The 13,310-nt window shown below is 37.3% G+C and overlaps 5 non-coding genes across 5 annotated transcripts; all 5 read left to right on the forward strand.

The window, feature by feature from the left end:
- The first annotated feature begins 1,688 nt into the window (after window positions 1-1,688).
- On the forward strand, window positions 1,689-1,760 carry TRNAQ-CUG (transfer RNA glutamine (anticodon CUG)). Its single transcript has one exon. It is a non-coding gene; the product is annotated as a tRNA-Gln (tRNA).
- A 3,975-nt stretch (window positions 1,761-5,735) lies between these two features.
- On the forward strand, window positions 5,736-5,807 carry TRNAQ-CUG (transfer RNA glutamine (anticodon CUG)). The gene has a single exon. It is a non-coding gene; the product is annotated as a tRNA-Gln (tRNA).
- Window positions 5,808-7,767: 1,960 nt separating this feature from the next.
- Window positions 7,768-7,839, forward strand: TRNAQ-CUG (transfer RNA glutamine (anticodon CUG)). The gene has a single exon. It is a non-coding gene; the product is annotated as a tRNA-Gln (tRNA).
- Window positions 7,840-9,799: 1,960 nt separating this feature from the next.
- On the forward strand, window positions 9,800-9,871 carry TRNAQ-CUG (transfer RNA glutamine (anticodon CUG)). The gene has a single exon. It is a non-coding gene; the product is annotated as a tRNA-Gln (tRNA).
- A 1,960-nt stretch (window positions 9,872-11,831) lies between these two features.
- Window positions 11,832-11,903, forward strand: TRNAQ-CUG (transfer RNA glutamine (anticodon CUG)). The gene has a single exon. It is a non-coding gene; the product is annotated as a tRNA-Gln (tRNA).
- The last annotated feature ends 1,407 nt before the right edge of the window (window positions 11,904-13,310 follow it).

Below are 13,310 nucleotides of genomic sequence, written 5' to 3' on the forward strand. Positions count from 1 at the left end.
GCTTACTATTATATTATCATAGTTATGTTATTTGCACCTGATACCAGCAATATTCCCCCATATCATCTAATTTATCAATCTCCTTCATGTTTTACCATATCACCATGTACTTTAGCTTTCTCTAAAAAATCATCATATCACCATTTTGGGCAATCACAATCTGGGATGTGAAATCCATTGCTACAGCACTCAAAAAGGTAACAGAGGGTTTTTCTGGTTTGCCATAAAAAGTTATTTATACATAGAGTTGAAAACAATACACAGGGCGAGAATAACAATGGGGTGGAAGGAGCAACAGTCCTCCACATAAAAATAGGCTCACCATCAACTGTACGGTTGGCCATAAATCATAAGTATTAAAATTGTAGTTTTAGTTTTCTCATCAAACTATGTTATTTTTCTACTTTTCTGTATTTAGAGAGAAATTGGGGCTGACAGTGTAGGCGTTGTACACACCCACTTGGATCTGGCTACATCCACATAGCACTGGTCACAGCTCCTCCCCATTTCAGTTTAGGCCCTGAAACATTTTAGCCCCTGACCCATGTGGTCCTTAATCCGGCATTAACAATATGCAAATAGATTGGTAGCATTTCAAAGATTTTAAGCACCTCCAGTTTAGTATACAGTTTATTATATGTGGACTGTTACAGCCTGGCCTAATATGTCAATAGGTTCCATGGTGTAAAGGTTAGCACTTTGGACTTAGAATCCAATGATCCGAATTCAAATCTTGGTGGGACCTTTTTTAAATATTATTGTAAAAAAAGTAAACAAATATGACACATTATAAAATATGTATGTATTCGTGGCCGATTGGTTTTGGCGATGGACTAGAAATCCATTGGGGTCTCCCACCGCGTGTTCAAATACTGCCGACTACATTTTGGCTTGCTGGAAAAATGTCATTGAAATAAATTTTAAACCAATACTCAAACATTTTAGAAACCATACAGTGATCATAAACACCTGTAGAATAAACCAAAAATGCTTCCTTTCTTTGCCATGGGGGTGTGCCTACTATTATATTATCATAGTTATGTTATTTGCACCTGATACCAGCAATATTCCCCCATATCATCTAATTTATCAATCTCCTTCATGATTTACCATATCACCATGTACGTTAGCTTTCTCTAAAAAATCATCATATCACCATTTTGGGCAATCACAATCTGGGATGTGAAATCCATTGCTACAGCACTCAAAAAGGTAACAGAGGGTTTTTCTGGTTTGCCATAAAAAGTTATTTATACATAGAGTTGAAAACAATACACAGGGCGAGAATAACAATGGGGTGGATGGAGCAACAGTCCTCCACATTAAAATAGGCCCATCATCAACTGTACGGTTGGCTATAAATCATAAGTATCAAAATTGTAGTTTTAGTTTTCTCATCAAACTATGTTATTTTTCTACTTTTCTGTATTTAGAGAGAAATTGGGGCTGACAGTGTAGGCGTTGAACACACCCACTTGGATCTGGCTACATCCACATAGCACTGGTCACATCTCCTCCCCATTTCAGTTTAGGCCCTGAAGCGTTTTAGCCCCTGACCCATGTGGCCCTTAGTCCGGCCTTAACAATATGCAAATAGTTTGGTAGCATTTCAAAGATTTTAAGCACCTCCAGTTTAGTATACAGTTTATTATATGTGGACTGTTACAGCCTGGCATAACATATCAATAGGTTCCATGGTGTAATGGTTAGCACTCTGGACTCTGAATCCAGCGATCCGAGTTCAAATCTCGGTGGGACCTTGTTTAAATATTTATGGTAAAAAAAATTAAACAAATATGACACGTTATAAAATATGAAATATTCGTGGCCGATGGGTTTTGGCGATGGACTAGAAATCCGTGTTCAAATACTGCCGACTACATTTTGGCTTGCTGGAAAAATGTCATTGAAATAAATTTTAAACCATTACTCAAACATTTTAGAATCCATTCAGTGATCATAAACACCCTGTAGAATAAACCAAAAATGCTTCCTTTCTTTGCCATGGGGGTGTGCCTACTATTATATTATCATAGTTATGTTATTTGCACCTGATACCAGCAATATTCCCCCATATCATCTAATTTATCAATCTCCTTCATGATTTACCATATCACCATGTACTTTTGCTTTCTCTAAAAAATCATCATATCACCATTTTGGGCAATCACAATCTGGGATGTGAAATCCATTGCTACAGCACTCAAGAAGGTAGTAGAGGGTTTTTCTGGTTTGCCATAAAAAGTTATTTATACATAGAGTTGAAAACATTACACAGGGCGAGAATAACAATGGGGTGGATGGAGCAACAGTCCTCCACATTAAAATAGGCCCATCATTAACTGTACGGTTGGCCATAAATCATAAGTATCAAAATTGTTGTTTTAGTTTTCTCATCAAACTATGTTATTTTTCTACTTTTCTGTATTTAGAGAGAAGCTGGGGCTGACAGTGTAGGCGTTGTACACACCCACTTTGATCTGGCTACATCCACATAGCACTGGTCACATCTCCTCCCCTTTTCAGTATAGGCCCTGAAACATTTTAGCCCCTGACCCATGTGGCCCTTAATCCGGCCTTAACAATATGCAAATAGATTGGTAGCATTTCAAAGATATTAACCACCTCCAGTTTAGTATACAGTTTATTATATGTGGACTGTTACAGCCTGGCATAATATGTCAATAGGTTCCATTGTGTCATGGTTAGCACTCTGGACTCTGAATCCTGTGATCCAAGTTCAAATCTCGGTGGGACCTTGTTTAAATATTTATTGTTAAAATAGTAAACAAATATGACACATTATAAAATATGTATGTATTCGTGGCCGATCGGTTTTGGCGATGGACTAGAAATCCGTTGGGGTCTCCCAGCGCGTGTTCAAATACTGCCGAATACATTTTGGCTTGCTGGAAAAATGTCATTGAAATAAATTTTAAACCAATACTCAAACGTTTTAGAAACCATTCAGCGATCATAAACACCTGTAGAATAAACCAAAAATGCTTCCTTTCTTTGCCATGGGGGTGTGCCTACTATTATATTATCATAGTTATGTTATATGCGCCTGATACCAGCAATATTCCCCCATATCATCTAATTTATCAATCTCCTTCATGATTTACCATATCACCATGTACTTTAGCTTTCTCTAAAAAATCATCATATCACCATTTTGGGCAATCACAATCTGTGATGTGAAATCCATTGCTACAGCACTCAAAAAGGTAACAGAGGGTTTTTCTGGTTTGCCATAAAAATTTATTTATACATAGAGTTGAAAACAATACACAGGGCAAGAATAACAATGGGGTGGAAGGAGCAACAGTCTTCCACATTAAAATAGGCCCATCATCAACTGTACGGTTGGCCATAAATCATAAGTATCAAAATTGTAGTTTTAGTTTTCTCATCAAACTATGTTATTTTTCTACATTTCTGTATTTAGAGAGAAATTGGGGCTGATAGTGTAGGCGTTGTACAAACCCACTTGGATCTGGCTTCAACCACATAGCACTGGTCACAGCTCCTCCCCTTCTCAGTATAGGCCCTGAAACATTTTAGCCCCTGACCCATGTGGTCCTTAATCCGGCCTTAACAATATGCAAATAGATTGGTAGCATTTCAAAGATTTTAAGCACCTCCAGTTTAGTATACAGTTTATTATATGTGGACTGTTACAGCCTGGCATAATATGTCAATATGTTCCATGGTGTAATGGTTAGCACTCTGGACTCTGAATCCAGCAATCCAAATTCAAATCTTGGTGGGACCTTGTTTAAATATTTATTGTAAAAATAGTAAACAAATATGGCACGTTATAAAATATGTATGTATTTGTGGCCGATTGGTTTTGGCGATGGACTAGAAATCCATTGGGGTCTCCCAGCGCGTGTTCAAATACTGCCGACTACATTTTGGCTTGCTGGAAAAATGTCATTGAAATAAATTTTAAACCAATACTCAAACGTTTTAGAAACCATTCAGTGATCATAAACACCTGTAGAATAAACCAAAAATGCTTCCTTTCTTTGCCATGGGGGTGTGCCTACTATTATATTATCATAGTTATGTTATTTGCACCTGATACCAGCAATATTCTCCCATACCATCTAATTTATCAATCTCCTTCATGATTTACCATATCACCATGTACTTTAGCTTTCTCTAAAAAATCATCATATCACCATTTTGGGCAATCACAATCTGGGATGTGAAATCCATTGCTACAGCACTCAAAAAGGTAACAGAGGGTTTTTCTGGTTTGCCATAAAAAGTTATTTATACATAGAGTTGAAAACAATACACAGGGCGAGAATAACAATGGGGTGGATGGAGCAACAGTCCTCCACATTAAAATAGGTCCATCATCAACTGTACGGTTGGCCATAAATCATAAGTATCAAAATTGTAGTTTTAGTTTTCTCATCAAACTATGTTATTTTTCTACTTTTCTGTATTTAGAGAGAAATTGGGGCTGATAGTGTAGGCGTTGTACAAACCGACTTGGATCTGGCTACATCCACATAGAACTGGTCACAGCTCCTCCCCTTCTCAGTATAGGCTCTGAAACATTTTAGCCCCTGACCCATGTGGTCCTTAATCCGGCCTTAACAATATGCAAATAGATTGGTAGCATTTCAAAGATTTTAACCACCTCCAGTTTAGTATACAGTTTATTATATGTGGACTGTTACAGCCTGGCATAATATGTCATTAGGTTCCATTGTGTCATGGTTAGCACTCTGGACTCTGAATCCAGTGATCCGAGTTCAAATCTTGGTGGGACCTTGTTTAAATATTTATTGTTAAAATAGTAAACAAATATGACACATTATAAAATATGTATGTATTCGTGGCCGATCGGTTTTGGCGATGGACTAGAAATCCGTTGGGGTCTCCCAGCGTGTGTTCAAATACTGCCGACTACATTTTGGCTTGCTGGAAAAATGTCATTGAAATAAATTTTAAATCAATACTCAAATGTTTTAGAAACCATTCAGTGATCATAAACACCTGTAGAATAAACCAAAAATGCTTCCTTTCTTTGCCATGGGGGTGTGCCTACTATTATATTATCATAGTTATGTTATTTGTGCCTGATATCAGCAATATTCCCCTATATAATCTAATTTATCAATCTCCTTCATGATTTACCATATCACCATGTACTTTAGCTTTCTCTAAAAAATCATCATATCACCATTTTGGGCAATCACAATCTGGGATGTGAAATCCATTGCTACAGCACTCAAAAAGGTAACAGAGGATTTTTCTGGTTTGCCATAAAAAGTTATTTATACATAGAGTTGAAAACAATACACAGGGCGAGAATAACAATGGGGTGGAAGGAGCAACAGTCCCCCACTATAAAATAGGCCCAACATCAACTGTACGGTTTGCCATAAATCATAAGTATCAAAATTGTTGTTTTAGTTTTCTCATCAAACTATCTTATTTTTCTACTTTTCTGTATTTAGAGAGAAACTGGGGCTGACAGTGTAGGCGTTGTACACACCCACTTGGATCTGGCTACATCCACATAGCACTGGTCACATCTCCTCCCCTTCTCAGTATAGGCCCTGAAACATTTTAGCCCCTGACCCATGTGGTCCTTAATCCGGCGTTAACAATATGCAAATAGATTGGTAGCATTTCAAAGATTTTAAGCACCTCCAGTTTAGTATACAGTTTATTATATGTGGACTTTTACAGCCTGGCATAATATGTCAATAGGTTCCATGGTGTAATGGTTAGCACTCTGGACTCTGAATCCAGCAATCCAAGTTCAAATCTTGGTGGGACCTTGTTTAAATATTTATTGTAAAAATAGTAAACAAATATGGCACGTTATAAAATATGTATGTATTCGTGGTCGATTGGTTTTGGCGATGGACTAGAAATCCATTGGGGTCTCCCAGCGCGTGTTCAAATACTGCCGACTACATTTTGGCTTGCTGGAAAAATGTCATTGAAATAAATTTTAAACCAATACTCAAACGTTTTAGAAACCATTCAGTGATCATAAACACCTGTAGAATAAACCAAAAATGCTTCCTTTCTTTGCCATGGGGGTGTGCCTACTATTATATTATCATAGTTATGTTATTTGCGCCTGATACCAGCAATATTCCCCCATATCATCTAATTTATCAATCTCCTTCATGATTTACCATATCACCATGTACTTTAGCTTTCTCTAAAAAATCATCATATCACCATTTTGGGCAATCACAATCTGGGATGTGAAATTCATTTCTACAGCACTCAAAAAGGTAAGAGAGGGTTTTTCTGGTTTGCCATAAAAAGTTATTTATACATAGAGTTGAAAACAATACACAGGGCGAGAATAACAATGGGGTGGAAGGAGCAACAGTCCCCCACTATAAAATAGGCCCATCATCAACTGTACGGTTGGCCATAAATCATAAGTATCAAAATTGTTGCTTTAGTTTTCTCATCAAACTATGTTATTTTTCTACTTTTCTGTATTTAGAGAGAAACTGGGGCTGACAGTGTAGGCGTTGTACAAACCGACTTGGATCTGGCTACATCCACATAGAACTGGTCACAGCTCCTCCCCTTCTCAGTATAGGCCCTGAAACATTTTAGCCCCTGACCCATGTGGTCCTTAATCCGGCCTTAACAATATGCAAATAGATTGGTAGCATTTCAAAGATTTTAACCACCTCCAGTTTAGTATACAGTTTATTATATGTGGACTGTTACAGCCTGGCATAATATGTCATTAGGTTCCATTGTGTCATGGTTAGCACTCTGGACTCTGAATCCAGTGATCCGAGTTCAAATCTTGGTGGGACCTTGTTTAAATATTTATTGTTAAAATAGTAAACAAATATGACACATTATAAAATATGTATGTATTCGTGGCCGATCGGTTTTGGCGATGGACTAGAAATCCGTTGGGGTCTCCCAGCGTGTGTTCAAATACTGCCGACTACATTTTGGCTTGCTGGAAAAATGTCATTGAAATAAATTTTAAATCAATACTCAAACGTTTTAGAAACCATTCAGTGATCATAAACACCTGTAGAATAAACCAAAAATGCTTCCTTTCTTTGCCATGGGGGTGTGCCTACTATTATATTATCATAGTTATGTTATTTGTGCCTGATATCAGCAATATTCCCCTATATAATCTAATTTATCAATCTTCTTCATGATTTACCATATCACCATGTACTTTAGCTTTCTCTAAAAAATCATCATATCACCATTTTGGGCAATCACAATCTGGGATGTGAAATCCATTGCTACAGCACTCAAAAAGGTAACAGAGGATTTTTCTGGTTTGCCATAAAAAGTTATTTATACATAGAGTTGAAAACAATACACAGGGCGAGAATAACAATGGGGTGGAAGGAGCAACAGTCCCCCACTATAAAATAGGCCCATCATCAACTGTACGGTTGGCCATAAATCATAAGTATCAAAATTGTTGTTTTAGTTTTCTCATCAAACTATCTTATTTTTCTACTTTTCTGTATTTAGAGAGAAACTGGGGCTGACAGTGTAGGCGTTGTACACACCCACTTGGATCTGGCTACATCCACATAGCACTGGTCACATCTCCTCCCCTTCTCAGTATAGGCCCTGAAACATTTTAGCCCCTGACCCATGTGGTCCTTAATCCGGCCTTAACAATATGCAAATAGATTGGTAGCATTTCAAAGATTTTAAGCACCTCAAGTTTAGTATACAGTTTATTATATGTGGACTGTTACAGCCTGGCATAATATGTCAATAGGTTCCATGGTGTAATGGTTAGCACTCTGGACTCTGAATCCAGCAATCCAAGTTCAAATCTTGGTGGGACCTTGTTTAAATATTTATTGTAAAAATAGTAAACAAATATGGCACGTTATAAAATATGTATGTATTCGTGGCCGATTGGTTTTGGCGATGGACTAGAAATCCATTGGGGTCTCCCAGCGCGTGTTCAAATACTGCCGACTACATTTTGGCTTGCTGGAAAAATGTAATTGAAATAAATTTTAAACCAATACTCAAACGTTTTAGAAACCATTCAGTGATCATAAACACCTGTAAAATAAACCAAAAATGCTTCCTTTCTTTGCCATGGGGGTGTGCCTACTATTATATTATCATAGTTTTGTTATTTGTGCCTGATACCAGCAATATTCCCCCATATCATCTAATTTATCAATCTCCTTCATGATTTACCATATCACCATGTACTTTAGCTTTCTCTAAAAAATCATCATATCACCATTTTGGGCAATCACAATCTGGGATGTGAAATTCATTGCAACAGCACTCAAAAAGGTAACAGAGGGTTTTTCTGGTTTGCCATAAAAAGTTATTTATACATAGAGTTGAAAACAATACACAGGGCGAGAATAACAATGGGGTGGAAGGAGCAACAGTCCCCCACTATAAAATAGGCCCATCATCAACTGTACGGTTGGCCATAAATCATAAGTATCAAAATTGTTGCTTTAGTTTTCTCATCAAACTATGTTATTTTTCTACTTTTCTGTATTTAGAGAGAAACTGGGGCTGACAGTGTAGGCGTTGTACAAACCGACTTGGATCTGGCTACATCCACATAGAACTGGTCACAGCTCCTCCCCTTCTCAGTATAGGCCCTGAAACATTTTAGCCCCTGACCCATGTGGTCCTTAATCCGGCCTTAACAATATGCAAATAGATTGGTAGCATTTCAAAGATTTTAACCACCTCCAGTTTAGTATACAGTTTATTATATGTGGACTGTTACAGCCTGGCATAATATGTCATTAGGTTCCATTGTGTCATGGTTAGCACTCTGGACTCTGAATCCAGTGATCCGAGTTCAAATCTTGGTGGGACCTTGTTTAAATATTTATTGTTAAAATAGTAAACAAATATGACACATTATAAAATATGTATGTATTCGTGGCCGATCGGTTTTGGCGATGGACTAGAAATCCGTTGGGGTCTCCCAGCGTGTGTTCAAATACTGCCGACTACATTTTGGCTTGCTGGAAAAATGTAATTGAAATAAATTTTAAATCAATACTCAAACGTTTTAGAAACCATTCAGTGATCATAAACACCTGTAGAATAAACCAAAAATGCTTCCTTTCTTTGCCATGGGGGTGTGCCTACTATTATATTATCATAGTTATGTTATTTGTGCCTGATATCAGCAATATTCCCCTATATAATCTAATTTATCAATCTCCTTCATGATTTACCATATCACCATGTACTTTAGCTTTCTATAAAAAATCATCATATCACCATTTTGGGCAATCACAATCTGGGATGTGAAATCCATTGCTACAGCACTCAAAAAGGTAACAGAGGATTTTTCTGGTTTGCCATAAAAAGTTATTTATACATAGAGTTGAAAACAATACACAGGGCGAGAATAACAATGGGGTGGAAGGAGCAACAGTCCCCCACTATAAAATAGGCCCATCATCAACTGTACGGTTGGCCATAAATCATAAGTATCAAAATTGTTGTTTTAGTTTTCTCATCAAACTATCTTATTTTTCTACTTTTCTGTATTTAGAGAGAAACTGGGGATGACAGTGTAGGCGTTGTACACACCCACTTGGATCTGGCTACATCCACATAGCACTGGTCACATCTCCTCCCCTTCTCAGTATAGGCCCTGAAACATTTTAGCCCCTGACCCATGTGGTCCTTAATCCGGCCTTAACAATATGCAAATAGATTGGTAGCATTTCAAAGATTTTAAGCACCTCCAGTTTAGTATACAGTTTATTATATGTGGACTGTTACAGCCTGACATAATATGTCAATAGGTTCCATGGTGTAATGGTTAGCACTCTGGACTCTGAATCCAGTGATCCGAGATCAAATCTTGGTGGGACCTTGTTTAAATATTTATTGTTAAAATAGTAAACAAATATGACACATTATAAAATATGTATGTATTCGTGGCAGATCGGTTTTGGCGATGGACTAGAAATCCGTTGGGGTCTCCCAGCGTGTGTTCAAATACTGCCGACTACATTTTGGCTTGCTGGAAAAATGTCATTGAAATAAATTTTAAATCAATACTCAAACGTTTTAGAAACCATTCAGTGATCATAAACACCTGTAGAATAAACCAAAAATGCTTCCTTTCTTTGCCATGGGGGTGTGCCTACTATTATATTATCATAGTTATGTTATTTGTGCCTGATATCAGCAATATTCCCCTATATAATCTAATTTATCAATCTCCTTCATGATTTACCATATCACCATGTACTTTAGCTTTCTCTAAAAAATCATCATATCACCATTTTGGGCAATCACAATCTGGGATGTGAAATCCATTGCTACAGCACTCAAAAAGGTAACAGAGGATTTTTCTGGTTTGCCATAAAAAGTTATTTATACATAGAGTTGAAAACAATACACAGGGCGAGAATAACAATGGGGTGGAAGGAGCAACAGTCCCCCACTATAAAATAGGCCCATCATCAACTGTACGGTTGGCCATAAATCATAAGTATCAAAATTGTTGTTTTAGTTTTCTCATCAAACTATCTTATTTTTCTACTTTTCTGTATTTAGAGAGAAACTGGGGCTGACAGTGTAGGCGTTGTACACACCCACTTGGATCTGGCTACATCCACATAGCACTGGTCACATCTCCTCCCCTTCTCAGTATAGGCCCTGAAACATTTTAGCCCCTGACCCATGTGGTCCTTAATCCGGCCTTAACAATATGCAAATAGATTGGTAGCATTTCAAAGATTTTAAGCACCTCCAGTTTAGTATACAGTTTATTATATGTGGACTGTTACAGCCTGACATAATATGTCAATAGGTTCCATGGTGTAATGGTTAGCACTCTGGACTCTGAATCCAGCAATCCAAGTTCAAATCTCGGAGGGACCTTGTTTAAATATTTATTGTAAAAATAGTAAACAAATATGGCACATTATAAAATATGTATGTATTCGTGGCCGATCGGTTTTGGCGATGGACTAGAAATCCATTGGGGTCTCCCAGCGCGTGTTCAAATACTGCCGACTACATTTTGGCTTGCTGGAAAAATGTCATTGAAATAAATTTTAAACCAATACTCAAACGTTTTAGAAACCATTCAGTGATCATAAACACCTGTAGAATAAACCAAAAATGCTTCCTTTCTTTGCCATGGCGGTGTGCCTACTATTATATTATAATAGTTATGTTATTTGCACCTGATACCAGCAATATTCCCCCATACCATCTAATTTATCAATCTCCTTCATGATTTACCATATCACCATGTACTTTAGCTTTCTCTAAAAAATTATCATATCACCATTTTGGGCAATCACAATCTGGGATGTGAAATCCATTGCTACAGCACTCAAAAAGGTAACAGAGGGTTTTTCTGGTTTGCCATAAAAAGTTATTTATACATAGAGTTGAAAACAATACACAGGGCGAGAATAACAATGGGGTGGATGGAGCAACAGTCCTCCACATTAAAATAGTCCCATCATCAACTGTACGGTTGGCCATAAATCATAAGTATCAAAATTGTAGTTTTAGTTTTCTCATCAAACTATGTTATTTTTCTACTTTTCTGTATTTAGAGAGAAATTGGGGCTGATAGTGTAGGCGTTGTACAAACCCACTTGGATCTGGCTACATCCACATAGCACTGGTCACAGCTCCTCCCCTTCTCAGTATAGGCCCTGAAACATTTTAGCCCCTGACCCATGTGGTCCTTAATCCGGCCTTAACAATATGCAAATAGATTGTTAGCATTTCAAAGATTTTAACCACCTCCAGTTTAGTATACAGTTTATTATATGTGGACTGTTACAGCCTGGCATAATATGTCAATTGGTTCCATGGTGTAATGGTTAGCACTCTGGACTCTGAATCCAGCAATCCAAATTCAAATCTTGGTGGGACCTTGTTTAAATATTTATTGTAAAAATAGTAAACAAATATGGCACGTTATAAAATATGTATGTATTCGTGGCCGATCGGTTTTGGCGATGGACTAGAAATCCGTTGGGGTCTCCCAGCGCGTGTTCAAATACTGGCGACTACATTTTGGCTTGCTGGAAAAATGTCATTGAAATAAATTTTAAACCAATACTCAAACGTTTTAGAAACCATTCAGTGATCATAAACACCTGTAGAATAAACCAAAAATGCTTCCTTTCTTTGCCATGGGGGTGTGCCTACTATTATATTATCATAGTTATGGCATTTGCACCTGATACCAGCAATATTCCCCCATACCATCTAATTTATCAATCTCCTTCATGATTTACCATATCACCATGTACTTTAGCTTTCTCTAAAAAATCATCATATCACCATTTTGGGCAATCACAATCTGGGATGTGAAATCCATTGCTACAGCACTCAAAAAGGTAACAGAGGGTTTTTCTGGTTTGCCATAAAAAGTTATTTATACATAGAGTTGAAAACAATACACAGGGCGAGAATAACAATGGGGTGGATGGAGCAACAGTCCTCCACATTAAAATAGGCCCATCATCAACTGTACGGTTGGCCATAAATCATAAGTATCAAAATTGTAGTTTTAGTTTTCTCATCAAACTATGTTATTTTTTTACTTTTCTGTATTTAGAGAGAAATTGGGGCTGAGAGTGTAGGCGTTGTACAAACCGACTTGGATCTGGCTACATCCACATAGAACTGGTCACAGCTCCTCCCCTTCTCAGTATAGGCCCTGAAACATTTTAGCCCCTGACCCATGTGGTCCTTAATCCGGCCTTAACAATATGCAAATAGATTGGTAGCATTTCAAAGATTTTAACCACCTCCAGTTTAGTATACAGTTTATTATATGTGGACTGTTACAGCCTGGCATAATATGTCAATAGGTTCCATTGTGTCATGGTTAGCACTCTGGACTCTGAATCCAGCAATCCAAATTCAAATCTTGGTGGGACCTTGTTTAAATATTTATTGTAAAAATAGTAAACAAATATGGCACGTTATAAAATATGTATGTATTCGTGGCCGATCGGTTTTGGCGATGGACTAGAAATCCGTTGGGGTCTCCCAGCGCGTGTTCAAATACTGCCGACTACATTTTGGCTTGCTGGAAAAATGTCATTGAAATAAATTTTAAACCAATACTCAAACGTTTTAGAAATCATTCAGTGATCATAAACACCTGTAGAATTAACCAAAAATGCTTCCTTTCTTTGCCATGGGGGTGTGCCTACTATTATATTATCATAGTTATGTTTTTTGCACCTGATACCAGCAATATTCCCCCATATCATCTAATTTATCAATCTCCTTCATGATTTACCATATCACCATGTACTTTAGCTTTC

Source organism: Taudactylus pleione, unplaced genomic scaffold (genome assembly GCF_031769625.1).
Source record: "Taudactylus pleione unplaced genomic scaffold, aTauple2 ptg000085l, whole genome shotgun sequence".
In the NCBI taxonomy this organism is placed as follows: Eukaryota; Metazoa; Chordata; class Amphibia; order Anura; family Myobatrachidae; genus Taudactylus; species Taudactylus pleione.